This window comes from Somniosus microcephalus, unplaced genomic scaffold (assembly GCF_052327205.1).
Source record: "Somniosus microcephalus isolate GS21.2 unplaced genomic scaffold, FLI_Smic_1.0 unresolved_chr1, whole genome shotgun sequence".
NCBI lineage: Eukaryota > Metazoa > Chordata > Chondrichthyes > Squaliformes > Somniosidae > Somniosus > Somniosus microcephalus.
In genome coordinates this window covers 9,714,961-9,730,471 of record NW_028225179.1, presented here as the reverse complement: position 1 = coordinate 9,730,471, position 15,511 = coordinate 9,714,961, and positions in this window count along the sequence as shown.

Here is a 15,511-nt window from a genome sequence, read left to right as displayed (position 1 = left end):
ACAGATTGGAAGTGTGAGAGAGAGAGATTGGGAGTGTGTGAGAGAGAGACGGAGTGTGAGAGAGAGAGATTGGGAGTGTGAGAGAGAGATTGGGAGTGAGAGAGAGAGGGATTGGGAGTGTGAGAGAGAGAGAGACTGGGAGTGTGAGAGAGAGAGAGAGATTGGGAGTGAGAGAGAGAGAGATTGGGAGTGTGAGAGAGAGAGAGACTGGGAGAGTGTGAGAGAGAGAGACTGGGAGTGTGAGAGAGAGAGGGAGATTGGGAGTGTGAGAGAGAGACTGGGAGTGAGAGGGAGAGATTAGGAGTGTGAGAGAGAGAGATTGGGAGTGTGAGAGAGAGAGAGAGAGAGAGATTGGGAGTGTGCGAGAGAGAGAGATTGGGAGTGTGAGAGAGAGAGATTGGGAGTGTGAGAGAGAGAGAGATTGGGAGTGTGAGAGAGAGAGAGATTGGGAGTGTGTGAGAGAGAGATTGGGAGTGTGAGAGAGAGATTGGGAGTGTGAGAGAGAGAGATTGGGAGTGTGAGAGAGAGAGAGATTGGGAGCGTGAGAGAGAGAGAGATTGGGAGCGTGAGAGAGAGAGAGTTTGGGAGTGTGAGAGAGAGATTGGGAGTGTGAGAGAGAGAGATTGGGAGTGTGAGAGAAAGAGAGATTGGGAGTGTGAGAGAGAGATAGGGAGTGTGAGAGAGAGAGATTGGGAGTGTGAGAGAGAGAGATTGGGAGTGTGTGAGAGAGAGATTGGGAGTGTGAGAGAGAGGGAGAGAGATTGGGAGTGTGAGAGGGAGAGAGATTGGGAGTGTGAGAGAGAGAGAGATAGGGAGTGTGAGAGAGAGAGAGATTGGGAGTGTGAGAGAGAAAGAGATTGGGAGTGAGAGAGAGAGATTGGGAGTGAGAGAGAGATTGGGAGGGGGGGGAGGGGAGGGGGAGAGTCCCTGAGCCCCGCCCCCCAATCACCCGAGCCCCGCCCCCTCGATCTCCCGAGCCCCGCCCCCCGAGCCCCGCCCCCCCGATCTCCCGAGCCCCGCCCCCCCGATCTCCCGAGCCCCGCCCCCCCGATCTCCCGAGCCCCGCCCCCCCTTCTCAGGAGCACGGCCCCCCCCCCGAGCCCCGCCCCCCCCTGAGTGTGGCCCCCCCGATCTCCCGAGCCTCGCCCCCCCGATCTGTAGTCCGGGCACGCGATCTCACGATGTCCCGCCCCGCGATCTCCCGATGTCCCGAGCCCCGCCCTCCCGAGCAGCGGCGTCCCACTCTCCGGAGCCCCGCCCTCCAGATCGCCGATTGCGGCTGAGAGCCCCGCACTCCGAGCCCCGGCCGAGCCGGCTTGAAGTTTGCCGGTTGCCGGGGTAACCCTTCCCGCTCACCAAGGCCGAGATCCCGCCCCCCGATGTCCCGAGCCCCGCCCCCCGCCCTCCCGAGCAGCGGCGTCCCACTCTCCGGAGCCCCGCCCTCCAGATCGCCGATTGCGGCTGAGAGACCCGCCCCCTGCCCGAGCCGAGCGCGGAACAGAGAGACTGCCGCGTCTCAGCTGTTCCTGCTGCGCGCGCACCCTGACCCTCGTGGCTGACGCCGATTGAGTTCGGGGACAGCCGTTTAAAAAAAAGCCAGAGCGGGCTCTCGCGGGCGGGCGGCGCATGCGCGGTTAGTGCCAGCGGCGCGAGGCGGCCCGCGGGGAGTAGGCAGGGAAACCCCGCGGGCTGGCGGCCGTTAGAGCGGGGAGTAGGCAGGGAAACCCCGCGGGCTGGCGGCCGTTAGAGCGGCTCACTTCGGGCCCCGACACCGTCAAACCTGAGAGGGGGAAGTAGAGAGAGACAGAGAGGGAAGAGGAGAAGGAGAGAGAGGGAAGAGGAGAAGGAGAGAGAGAGAGGGAAGAGAGAGAGAGAGAAATTTTTGGAGCTTCAAGCCTGCCTGCAGCGGGCCTGGAGACCAGCACCGAGTCCCCCCTGCGCGAGGATGAGGAGGAGGAGGAGGGGGTTGCTAAACACAATATAAAACTGAAATAAATTGTTCATTAATTCCCTAACACATCATTAAAATATTTACCTTAATTCCCTAACACACAGAAAGTGTGGGGGAAAAAATTGTGAAAAATCAAGATGGCGGCCACTCACCTCGGTTCAGAAAGATAAGGCCCACCCACACACGCACCGATTGGTCGACCGGTCAGGTCACCGAAGCGTAGGATTGGTCAATCGTCGAGTCACTCGACACTCAACTGTCGGACGGCACGTGCCAGGAACCTGCCGTCCGATTGGTGGACCTCGACATCACACGGTCGCTAATGAGATGCTAATGAGCGGAACGCTGAACGTTTTTCAGATACCGCGGGCAGGATTTTTGTGCGGCCGAAACGTAAATACGCCTATGACCGGTCCGGAATCGCAAGCTTTCTTTTGAGGCGACGCGTGCGTCGGTACGCTCTGTAACTTTCAAACGTATAGAACACGGACAGACAGACAGACAGAAGAGCCGCTTTATATATATATAGATGATCTAGACGAGGGAACTAGACGTAATATCTACAAGTTTGCAGACGACACAAAGCTGGGTGGGCATGTGTGCTGTGAGGAGGATGCCGAGAAACTCCAGGATGATTTGGACAGGTTGGGTGATTGGGCAGATGCATGGCAGATGCAGTATAATGTGGATAAATGTGAGGTTATCCATTTTGGTGGCAAAATCAGGAAGGCAGATTATTATCTGAACGGCAATAGATTGGGAGAAGGGGAAGTGCAACAAGACCTGGGTATCCTTGTGCACCAGTCGCTGAAGGTAAGCATGCAGGTGCAGCAGGCGGTTAAGAAGGCAAATGGTATGTTGGCCTTCGTAGCGAGAGGGTTTGAGTACAGGAACAAGGATGTCTTGCTGCAGTTGTACAGGGCCTTGGTGAGACAACATCTTGAGTATTGTGTGCAGTTTTGGTCGCCTTATCTGACGAAGGATGTTCTTGCCATGGAGGGAGTGCAGCGAAGATTCGCCAGTCTGATACCTGGGATGGAGGAATGACGTATGAGGAGAGATTGGGTCAATTGGGTTTATACTCGCTGGAGTTTAGAAGAATGAGAGGTGATCTCATTGAAACTTATAAAATTCTAACAGGACTAGACAGACTAGATGCAGGAAGGATGTTCCCGATGGCAGAGGAGTCCAGAACCTGGGGTCACAGTCCAAGGATAAGGGGTAGGCCTTTTAGGACAAAGATGAGGAGGAATTTCTCCACCCAGAGAATGGTGAACCTATGGAATTCTCTACCACAGAAGGCAGTTGAGGCCAATTCATTAAATATATTCAAGAAGGAGTTAGATATATTTCTTAAGGCTAAAGGGATCAAGGGATCTGGGGAGAAAGCAGGGACAGGGTACTGAGTTTGGATGATCAGCCATGATCTCATTGAATGGCGGAGCAGGCTTGAGGGGCCAAATGGCCTACTCCTGCTCCTATCTTCTATGTTTCTATGTTTCTATACAGTGCAGGAGGAGGCCATTCTGTCCCTCGAGCCTGTTCTGCCATTCAATGAGATCATGGCTGGTCTGCAGCCTCACTCCATACACCCGCCTTTGGCCCATATCCCTTAATACCTTTGGTTAACAAAAATCTATCAGTCTCCGATTTAAAATGAACGATTGATCTCCCATCAATTGCCGTTTGCGGAAGAGAGTTCGAAACCTCTACCACCCTTTGTGTGTAGAAGTGTTTCCTAATTTCACTCCTGAAAGGTCTGGCTCTAATTTTTAGACTATGCCCCCTAGTCCTAGAATCCCTAACCAGCGGAAATAGTTTCTCTCTATCGCCCCTCTCTATTTCCCCTCAATATCTTAAACTTCCATCAGATCGCCCCCTAACCTTCTAAATTCTAGGGAATACAACCCTAGTTTGTGTAATCTCTCCTCATAACTTAACCCTTGGAGTCTTTGAAAGAGCTCTCCAATTAATCCCACTCCCCTCATATCCCTGCAAATTTTTCCCCTTAAAGTATCGATCCAATTCTCTTTTGAAAGTTACTATTGAATCTGCTTCCACCGCCCTTTCAGGCAGCGCATTCCAGATTACAACAACTCGCTGTGTAAAAAAATGTTTCCTCATGTCACCTCTGGTTCTTTTACCGATTATCTTCAATCTGTGTCCTCTGGTTACCGACCCTCCTGCCACTGGAAACAGTTTCTCTTTATTTACTCTATCGAAACCCTTCATGATTTTGAACGCCTCTATTAAATCTCTCCTTAACCTTCTGCTCTAAGGATAACAATCCCAGCTTCTCCAGTCTTTCCACATAACTGAAGTCCCTCATCCCTGGAACCATCCTGGTAAATCTCCTCTGCACCCTCTCCAAGGCCTTGACATCCTTCCTAAAGTGTGGTGACCAGAACTGGACACAATACTCCAGCTGGTGCCTAACCAGTGATTTATAAGGGTTTAAGAACATAAGAAACAGGAACAGCATTCGGCCCTTCGAGCCTGCTCCGCCATTCAATGAGATCATGGCTGATCTTCTGCCTCAACTCCATTCACCGGCCCTATCGCCATATCCCTTGATGCCCTTACTAGTCAGAAATCTATCGACTTCTGTTTTGAATATACCCAATGACTGAGCCTCCACAGCCCTCTGGGGTAGAGAATTCCAAAGATTCACCACCCTCTGTGTGAAGAAATTTCTTCTCATCTCAGTCCTGAATGGCCTACCCTTTACCCTCAGGCTGTGGCCCCTGGTTCTAGACACCCCAGCCAAGGAAAACATTCTCCCAGTGATGTGCCTTCAATAACCACAAAACTAGAAGTTATCGACTTTAACAAGTTGGCTTTTAATCACTAAGATCAGAGCTAACATCTCAACACACCGACTGGCTCACAGGAATGAGTCATACAGATCCTGGGATCTTTAAGTAAGAGAAGTCAGGGGCGGAGCCAAGAGCCAAGACCTGGAACCTTCCAGGTTAGTCAGGAAAGAGGAAGTGAAACTATACACCGTGTGGGGGAGGGTAATATACATGAGTGCAAAACGAATACAGGCAAGACAAACCGATTTCATTACATTCACCCCTTCTATAGATTTAGTCCATCGGGGTGATGTTTCTTAAAAGTTGGTATAAGTGAGTCTGTCAGGAGGTTTTGCAATTCTCAGTGATCGGCGCAAAGCTGGTTGGGGTGCCTCTAGGGGAGTGGATTCTGGTTCCTCCACTGTCCGGGGCCTCCGCAGTGTCTTCCAGGTTATCTGCAGTGTCCTCCAGGTTAAAGTTGGGTATTGATACCTCTGGGCGTCCTGTCTCTTTTTGGTGTAGGTCTTCCTCGGGTAGTCTCTCATCGTTCTCTCCGCTCCCCGAGGGAGCGAGGTCTTTTATGGAAACAGTGTCCTCTCGCCCATCAGAGTATTCGATATAGGCGTACTGAGGGTTTGCATGGAGGAGCTGTACCTTTTCCACAAGGGGGTCCATTTTATGGCCTCTCACGTGCTTCCGCAATAGTACTGTCCCCGGAGACGTCAGCCACGCGGGTAGAGATATGCCCGAGGTGGATTTCCGGGGGAAAATGAACATCTTTTCGTGAGGGGTAGCATTAGTGGCTGTACATAACAGAGACCTTATGGAGTGGAGCACGTCTGGGAGGACTTCTTGCCAGCGGGAGGTCGGATGGCCTTTTGACTTTAAGGCTAACGTGACAGCCTTCCAAACAGTAGCATTCTCCCTTTCCACTTGCCCATTATCCCGGGGGTTGTAGCTAGTGGTTCTGCTAGTGGCTATCCCCTTTGAGAGCAAGAACTGGCGCAGTTCGTCACTCATAAATGACGTCCCCCTATCACTGTGTATGTAGTTCAGCATGCCAAACATGCAGAATAGATTACCGAGACACTTGATGACCGTGGCACTGGTCATGTCTGGGCAGGGAATGGTGAAGGGGAAGCGGGAATATTCATCGATGATATTGAGGAAGTATACGTTACGGTCGGCAGAGGGAAGGGGTCCCTTGAAGTCCAGACTTAGGTGCTCGAATGGCCGTGTGGCTTTGATAAGGTGTGCACGGTCAGGCCTGTAGAAACGAGGCTTGCATTCCGCACAGATGCGGCAGGCTCTGGTCATTGCCCTGACCTCCTCGATGGAGTGGGGCAGATTGCAGGACTTTATAAAATGGTATAGTCGGGTGACCCCTGGGTGACAGAGGTCGTTGTGGAGACCCTGTCATTTGTCCGTATGAATGCTGGCACACATTCCCCGCGATAGGGCGTCTGGGGGTTCATTAAGGGCTCCCGGCCTGTACATAATATCATAGTCGAACGTGGATAGTTTGAACCTCCACCTGAGTATTTTGTCATTCTTGATTTTCCCCCTTTGTTTGTTATTAAACATGAAAGCCACCGACCGCTGGTCGGTGAGCAGGGTGAAACATTTGCCGGCTAGGTAGTGTCGCCAGTGCCGCACTGCCTCCACTATAGCCTGTGCCTCCTTCTCGACAGAAGAGTGCCTGATTTCAGGTCCCTGAAGGGTTCGGGAGAAGAAGGCCACAGGTCTCCCAGCCTGATTGAGGGTCGCAGCTAAGGCAAAGTCTGATGCATCACTTTCGACTTGAAAGGGTATGCTTTCATCCACTGCACACAGTGCAGCCCTTTCAATGTCCTGTTTGATACTTGTGAAAACCTCCCGAGCTTCAGCTGATAGTGGGAAGGACGTCGATTTAATGAGGGGTCGGGCCTTATCAGAGTAATTGGGCACCCATTGGGCATAATACGAGAAAAATCCCAGGCACCTTTTTAAAGCTTTGGGATTGTGTGGCAGGGGCAGTTCCTTTTAGGGGGCGTAATCGGTCAGGGTCCGGTCCAATTACCCCATCTTCCACCACACAGCCGAGGATACAGAGACGGGTTGTGTTGAAGACACATTTGTCTTCGTTGTAGGTTAGATTCAGCTTTAGGGCAGTTTTTAAAAATCTCGCAAGATTTAGATCGTGGTCTTGCTGGTTGTGCCCGCAGATAGCGACATTGTCCAGATAGGGGTAGGTAGCTTGTAGTTTATTCTCGTCAACCATGCGGTCCATCTCACGTTGGAAGACCGAGACCCCATTTGTTACCCCGAAGGGCACTCTGAGAAAATGGTAGAGGCGCCCGTTCGCCTCGAAGGCGGTGTATGGGCGGTCCTCCGTTCTAATGGGGAGCTGGTGATACGCGGATTTGAGGTCGATAGTCGAGAAGACTCGGTATTGCGCAATCTGGTTGACCATTTCTGATATGCGGGGTAAAGGGTAGGCGTCCAGCTGGGTATAAATATTAACAGTCTGGCTGTAGTCAATTACCATCCGTTTCTTTTCGCTATTTTTAACTATGACTACTTGGGCACGCCACAGACTGGTACTGCATTCAATAATGCCTTCCCGCAGGAGTCTGTCCACTTCCGCCTTGATAAAGTGTCTGTCTTCCAGACTGTACCGTCTACTTTTGGTCGCTATGGGCCTACAGTTCGGAGCGAGATTAGCAAATAAAGAGGGCGGGCTGATTTTTAAGGTTGATAGGCCACAGACTGTGAGTGGCGGCTGGGACACGCCATATGCTAGCGTGACACTTTCGTGGTGGCACTGGAAGTCCAGGCCCAAGATTACATTAACACAGAGTTCTGGCATCACGAGGAGTTTAAAATCCTTGTAGTCCGTGCCTTTTACAGTCAGTGTTACCACACAGTAGCCCAAAATGTCCGAAGTGTGGGGCTTAGCAGCCATAGCAATTCTGCTCCGTGTAGGGGTTACCGTTAATGAGTGCTGCCGTACCAGGCTAGGGTGGATAAAACTCTCGGTACTCCCACAGTCAATTAAACATTTAGTTAAATTCCCGTTTACCTGTATGTCCATCATGGATTTTGTCAACGGGTGTGGCCTGGATTGATCCACCGTGATCGAAGCCACTGTTGGGCCCTGGGCGGCCGTTGAGTCGGGAAAAGATGGTGGGTCCCAAGATGGCGGCACGCACGAGGCGGTGACGGAGTTGGAAATCGGATTCCCCCTGCAGACTTTGCTAAAATGCCCCTTTTTCTTACATTTGAAGCATGTAGCGTCCTTCGCTGGGCATCGTTGCCTGGGGTGCTTGGCCTGGCCGCAGAAGTAGCATTTCGGGCCTCGAGACATTGCCGCTGTAGTAGGACTTCTGGGTGAACTTCTGTGTGGGGACTCCGGCGGTGTAGAGCTGGTCTGAGACCTGGATGGGGAAGATGGCTGATTCCAAGATGCCGGCCCGCTCGGCGCACACGAGGTGGTGAGGGCCGCATGGCCGGAAGAATAAGAGTCGAGAGTTTTTCTGGGCCACGTCCAGCGATCGCGCAGTGGCCACTGCCTTTTTTAAGTCCAGGACCTCCTTCTCCAGCAGTCTCTGCCAGTTATAATTCGATTTGAGGCCCGTGATGAAGGAATCGTGGACCAATTCGTCAGAGTACATGTTGGCCGTCACGGCCTTGCAGTTACAGTCCCGGACCAAGTCCTTTAGGCCCTGTAAGAAATCGTCCATTGATTCCTCAGGTCGCTGCCTGCGTGTAGCCAGCAGATGTCTGGCGTACACTTCGTTTACTGGCCTCTGGTATTGGGCCTTCAGGATAGTGATGGCCTCCGTGTAAGAGGTGGCATCCCGGATGAACGAATAAATCCGATGACTAACGCGAGTAGTCAGTAGACTCAGTTTATCTACCTCGCTAGCGGATGAGGCCCTCGCGAAGAGTTCGAAGCATTTGAGCCAGTGTCCAAATTGATTTGATGCTTCAGCAGAATGTGGATCCAAGTCCAGACGCTCTGGTTTTAGGAGTCGATCCATCCTAGTATTCTTTAGTGATTAAAATTGATGTGCCTTCAATAACCACAAAACTAGAAGTTATAGACTTTAACAAGTTGGCTTTTAATCACTAAGATCAGAGCTAACATCTCAACACACCGACTGGCTCACAGGAATGAGTCATACAGATCCTGAGATCTTTAAGTAAGAGAAGTCAGGGGCGGAGCCAAGAGCCAAGACCTGGAACCTTCCAGGTTAGTCAGGAAAGAGGAAGTGAAACTATACACCATGAGGGGGAGGGTAATATACATGAGTGCAAAACAAATACAGGCAAGACAAACAGATTTCATTACACCCAGCATCCACCCTATCAAGCCCTGTAATAATTTTGTATGCTTCAATGGATCCCCTCTCATTCTTCTGAATTCAAGAGTATACAGGCCTAGTTTACTCAATCTCTTCTCATACGACAGTCCTGCCACCCCAGGAATCAATCTCGTGAACTTTCGTTGCACTCCCTCTATGGCAAGTATATCCTTCCTTAGGTAAGGAGACCAAAATTGTACACAGTACTCCAGGTGTGGTCTCACCAAGGCCCTATATAATTGGAGTAAGACTTCTTTACTCCTATACTCAAATCCTCTTGTAATGAAGGCCAGCATACCATTTCCCTTCCTAATGGCTTGCTGCACCTGCACATTCACTTTCACTGACTAATGTACAAGGACACCCAGGTCCCTTTGAGCATCTGCATTCCCCAATCTTTCACCATTTAGGAAATATTCTGCCTTTCTGTTTTTTCTACCAAAGTGGATAACTTCACATTTATCCGCATTATATTCCATCTGCCATGTTCTCGCCCACTCACTGAGCCTGTCGAGATCCCCTTGAAGCCTCTTCACGTCCTTTTCACAACTGACACTGCCACCTAGCTTTGTATCATCAGCAAATTTGGAAATGTTACATTTAGTCCCCTCATCCAAATCATTGATCTAGATTGTGAATAGCTGGGGCCCAAGCACCGATCCTTGCGGCACCCCACTAGTCACAGCCTGCCATCCTGAAAAAGATCCATTTATCCCTACTCTTTGTATTCTGTCTGTTAACCAGTTCTCAATCCATGCTAGTATATTACCCCCAATTCCATGTGCCCTAATTTTGTTCACCAACCTCTTGTGTGGGACCTTATCGAAGGCCTTCTGAAAATCCAGATACACCACATCTACCGGTTTCCCTTTGTCTATTCCACTAGTTACATCCTCAAAGAACTCCAATAGGTTTGTCAAACAGGATTTCCCTTTAATAAATCCAGTTTGACTCTGCCCAATCTTACTATTAGTTTCTAAGTGCCCAGTTATTGCATCCTTTATAATAGATTCCAGCATTTTCCCAACTACTGATGTGAGGCTAACAGGTCTGTAGTCCCCCCTCTCCCTCCTTTCTTAAATAGCGGGGTTACGTTTGTTATCCTCCAATCTGCAGGAACCGTTCCAGAAGCTATAGAATTTTGGAAGATGACAACCAATGCATCCACTATCCCAATGGCCACCTCTTTCAAAACCTTAGGATGTAGGTCATCCGGTCCTTGGGATTTATTGACTTTTAGTCCCATTAATTTTGCTAGTACTGTTTTATTACAAATAATAATTTCTTTAAGTTCCTCATTCTCGCCACACCCTTGGTTTTCTCGTATTTCTGGGAGGTTTTTGTGTCTTCCTCCATGAAGACAGAAACAAAGTATTTATTTAATTTCTCTGCCATTTCCTCATTCCCCATTATAAATTCTCCCGTCTCTGACTGTAAAGGACCTACATTTACCTTCGCCAGTCTTTTCCTTTTCACATACCTATAGAAGCTTTTACAATCCGTTTTTATATTTTCACTAGTTTGTGCTCATAATCCATTTTCCCTTTATCAATTTCTTGGTTCCCCCTTTGCTGATTTCTAAAAACATCCCAATCCTCAGGCTGACTGCTTTTTCTAGCAACTTTATAAGCTTCCTCCTTTGACTTAATACTCACTTTAATTTCTTTTGTTAGCCATGGCTGGATCACTTTTCCTTTTGAGTTTTTATGCCCTAGAGGAATATATGTTTGTTGCAAATTATGCATTATTTCCTTGAATGTTAGCCATTGTATGTCCACCTTCATACCTTTTAGTGTAGTCTCCCAACCTACCATGGCCAACCTGTCCCTCATACCCTTGTAGTTTCCTCTGTTTAGATTGAAGACCTTAGTTTCAGATTGGACTACATCACTCTCAAACTTAATGTGAAATTACATAGAAACTTAGAAACATAGAAGATAGGAGCAGGAGTAGGCCATTCGGCCCCTCGAGCCTGCTCCGCCATTCAATGCAATCATGGCTGATCATCCAAATTCAGTACCCTGTCCCTGCCTTCTCTCCATATCCCTTGATCCCTTTAGCTTTAAGAAATATATCCAACTCCTTCTTGAGTATATTTAATGAATTGGCCTCTACTGCCTCTGTGGTAGAGAATTCCACAGGTTCACCACTCTCTGGGTGAAGAAATTCCTCCTCATCTCTGTCCTAAATGGCTTACCCCGTATCCTTAGACTGTGACCCCTGGTTCTGGACTCCCCGACCATCGGGAACATCCTTCCTGCATCTAGTCTGTCTAGTCCTGTTAGAATTTTATAAGTTTCAATGAGATCCCCTCTCACTCTTCTAAACTCCAGCGAGTATAAGCCCAATCGACCCAATCTCTCCTCATACATCATTCCTGCCATCCCAGGTATCAGCCTGGTGAATCTTCGCTGCACTCCTTCCATGGCAAGAACATCCTTCCTCAGATAAGGCGACCAAAACTGCACACAATACCCAAGGTGTGGTCTCACCAAGGCCCTGTACAACTGCAGCAAGACATCCTTGTTCTTGTACTCGAACCCTCTCGCTACGAAGGCCAACATACCATTTACTTTCTTAACCGCCTGCTGCACCTGCATGCTTACCTTCAGCGACTGGTGCACAAGGACACCCAGGTCTCGTTGCACTTCCCCTTCTCCCAATCTATTGCCATTCAGATAATAATCTGCCTTCCTGTTTTTGCCACCAAAGTGGATAACCTCACATTTATCCACATTATACTGCATCTGCCATGCTTCTGCCCAATCACCCAACCTGTCCAAATCATACTGAAGTTTCTCAGCATCCTCCTCACAGCACACACGCCCACCCAGCTTTGTGTTGTCTGCAAACTTGGAGATATTACATCTAGTTCCCTCATCTAGATCATTTATATATATTGTGAATAGCTGGGGTCCAAGGACTGATCCCTGCGGTACCCCACTAGTCATTGCCTGCCACTTGGAAAAAGAGCCGTTTATTCCAACTCTTTGTGTCAGCCTAGATTACGTGCTCAAGTCTCCAGAGTGGGACTCAAACCCATGACCTTCTGACTCTAGAGGTGAGAGTGTCGCCCACTGAGCCGAGGCTGACACCTCTTAAACTCCAGCCTAGTTACTGGGGTTATTATCAGCATCTTCAAACCGCCCTCCGCCCCCCCAACCCTGTAATTGCCATTATTAACACAGATCAGTCCTTCATGTGATTAACAGCAGAATGGGACCAGTGCGCTCAGGTGTGAACTTGCTGGTGCCTCAGCAGGTCAGATGGATAGCTGAATCCCTTTTCACACACTGAGCAGGGGAACGGCCTCTTCCCAGTGTGGATGCGTTGGTGTTTCAGAAGAGCGGATGAGTGCGTAAACCTCTTCCCGCAGTGAGAGCAGCTGAACGGGCTCTCCCCGGTGTGGATGCGTCGATGCATCTTCAGGCCCTTGGAGCATTTGAAACTCTTGTCACAGTCGGAACATTTAAACGGCCTCTCATCAGTGTGAACCAGCTGGTGTTCCTGCAGAGAGGAGGGACGAGTGAATCTTTTCCCGCACTCGGAGCAGGAGAATGGCCTTTCGTCAGTGTGAACCAGCTGGTGTTCCTGCAGAGAGGAGGGACGAGTGAAACTTTTCCCGCACACGGGGCAGGTGAACGGCCTCTCCCCGGTGTGCAGTCGCTGGTGTCTCACCAGGTTCGATGACTTACCAAACCTCTTTCCGCAGTGAGAGCAGCTGAACGGCCTCTCCCCGGTGTGAATGCATTGATGCTTGTTCAGATCCTCAGTGCTTTTAAAGCTCTTCTCACAGTCAGGGCACTTACAGGGTCTCTCGTCAGTATGAACTCGCTGGCGCACCCGCAGAGAGTAAGAATGGCTGAATCACTTCTCGCACACGGAGCAGGTGAACGGGCTCTACCCAGTGTGAGCTCGCTGGTGTATCAGCAGGGTGGAGTAGAGAGTGAATCCCTTCCCACACACGGAGCAGGTGAATGGCCATTTCAAGGAGTGACTGCGTTGATGAGTCTCCAGCCGGAGAGGCAACTGAATCCCTTCCCGCATTCCCGACATTTGCACGGACTCTCCTCACTTTGGTTACACTTGTGCCTCCCCAGGCTGCTCATTCGGTTGAATCCACGTCCACACACAAGACACGTGTGCAGTTTGTCCGCACTCTGATTGCTGCTTTCCGCTTCCATATGTCGATGATATTCAGGTCCTGATGAATCGAGTGACTCCGTCAGATCTTCGTGTGAAGTTTGCGTTAAGCTGCCCATCTGTAATTCCTCTCCTTGCAAGAGATGGTAAAACAGCTTTAGAAAAGTAATTAATTCATGTAAATACAGGAGAGAAAATAAAGAAAGACTGGCATTTATATAGCGCCTTTCACGACCAATGGTTTTACAGCCAATGAAGTACTTTTTGAAGTGTAGTCACTGTTGTAATGTAGGAAACACTGCAGCCAATTTGCATGATAAATAATGGCCAGGACACCGAGGATAACTCTCCTGCCCTTCTTCGAAATAGTGGGATCTTTTATGTCCACCTGAATGTCTCATCCGAAAGACGGCCCTCTGACAGTGCGGCGCTCTCTCAGAACTGACCCTTCAACAGTGCGGTGCTCCCTCAGTACTGTCCCTCCGACAGTGCGGCGCTCCTTCGACACTGCCCCGGAGCGTCAGCCTAGATTTAAGTGCTCGAGTCCCTAGATTAGGGACTTTGAACCCACAACTTTCTGACTCAGGGTGCTACCAACTGGCTGGCTCTCAAGGTCTTTCACATCCTTGCCAAGGTGCGGTGCCGGGGGAATTGTCACTGTCCCTTTAATCAGAAGAACACACGAGAGGGGGGAGGGAGTCCCTTTAAAAGTGATGGGGGTGGTCTCCCTTTAAATGTGGAGGGGGTGGGTGTCCCTTTAAATGTGGAGGGGGTGGGTGTCCCTTTAAATGTGGGGGGGTGGGTGTCCCTTTAAATGTGGAGGGGGTGGGTGTCCCTTTAAATGTGGAGGGGGTGGGTATTCCTTTAAATGTGGAGAGGCGGGGCCGCGCATGCTCATTCGGCCCCACCACAAAACCAGGCTGCCAGTGCGCCTGCGCGGGGCCTCCGGGGAGAATTCGGAAGGCCGGGCCCGGGGAAGAAGCGGAATCAGCGGCCGGGGTAAAGTAAAGTGTTTGGGAATCGATTTAAATCGAGATGAGGGGGGAGCGCAGAGCGAGATTATAAAGTAAAATATGAGAAAACCAAACCTGAGAGTCGGGCGGACGAGACCTCCGCGGACGCCGAACGGAACAGATTGAACCGCGCGGGGTGGCGGAGTGAGCCGGAGCAATGTGATTCTGACTGACAGGAGCTCTGACCAATAGGAAGAGGGATGTGCTGGGAGGACTGAACTGGGCGGCCTGGTCCTCTAACTAATGGTGGCGCGGCTAGGGGGTAGGACCTTCCTCCCCGGCGCTGAGGTTGCGGCCCGGTTGTGACGTCTTCAGAGGAAGAGGCCCAATCAGGTGGATGGAGGCCGGCCCGGCCTGTGACTGACGGGAGCTCTGACCAATAGAAAGAGGGCAGGCCCGGGTCCTCCAACCAATGGCGGCGCGGCAAGGGGGCGGGGCCTCCTCTCCAGCTCAGGTGCGCTGGGGCGGATTGTGACGCGCTGTCCCCAGGTAAGAGCAGCCCAGGCAGCACAGAGCTGGGGCTGGAATCTGGGAGAGGGGCCGCAGGCAGCACAGAGCTGGGGCTGGAATCTGGGAGAGGGGCCGCAGGCAGCACAGAGCTGGGGCTGGAATCTGGGAGAGGGGCTGCAGGCAGCACAGAGCTGGGGCTGGAATCTGGGAGAGGGGCTGCAGGCAGCACAGAGCTGGGGCTGGAATCTGGGAGAGGGGCCACAGGCAGCACAGAGCTGGGGCTGGAATCTGGGAGAGGGGCCACAGGCAGCACAGAGCTGGGGCTGGAATCTGGGAGAGGGGCCGCAAAGGGGGCTGGCAAAGGGGCACAAGCTTCACAATACAAGCTTCTTTCAAATGCAAAATTGTTTTCTACAGACAGCCTTGGTCACTCTGCAAAAAAAACTGTTTAACAATTCATCATAACTCCCCTGCTTTAGGAGAGGCGTAGAGTGCAAAAGCAAGGAAGTTATGATGAAACTGTGTAAAAGACTGGAGTCAGCTGTGGCTCAGTGGATAGCAGAGTCAGAAGGTTGTGGGTTCAAATCCCGCTCCAGGGCCTTGAGCACATAAAGCGAGGCTGACACTCCAGTGCAGTACTGAGGGAGTGTCGCACTGTCGGAGGGGCAGTACCGAGGGAGCGCCGCACTGTTGGAGGGGCAGTACTGAGGGAGCGCCGCACTGTCGGAGGGTCAGTACTGAGGGAGCGCCGCATTGTCGGAGGGGCAGTAATGAAGGAGCGCCGCACTGTCGGAGGGGCAGTACTGAGGGAGA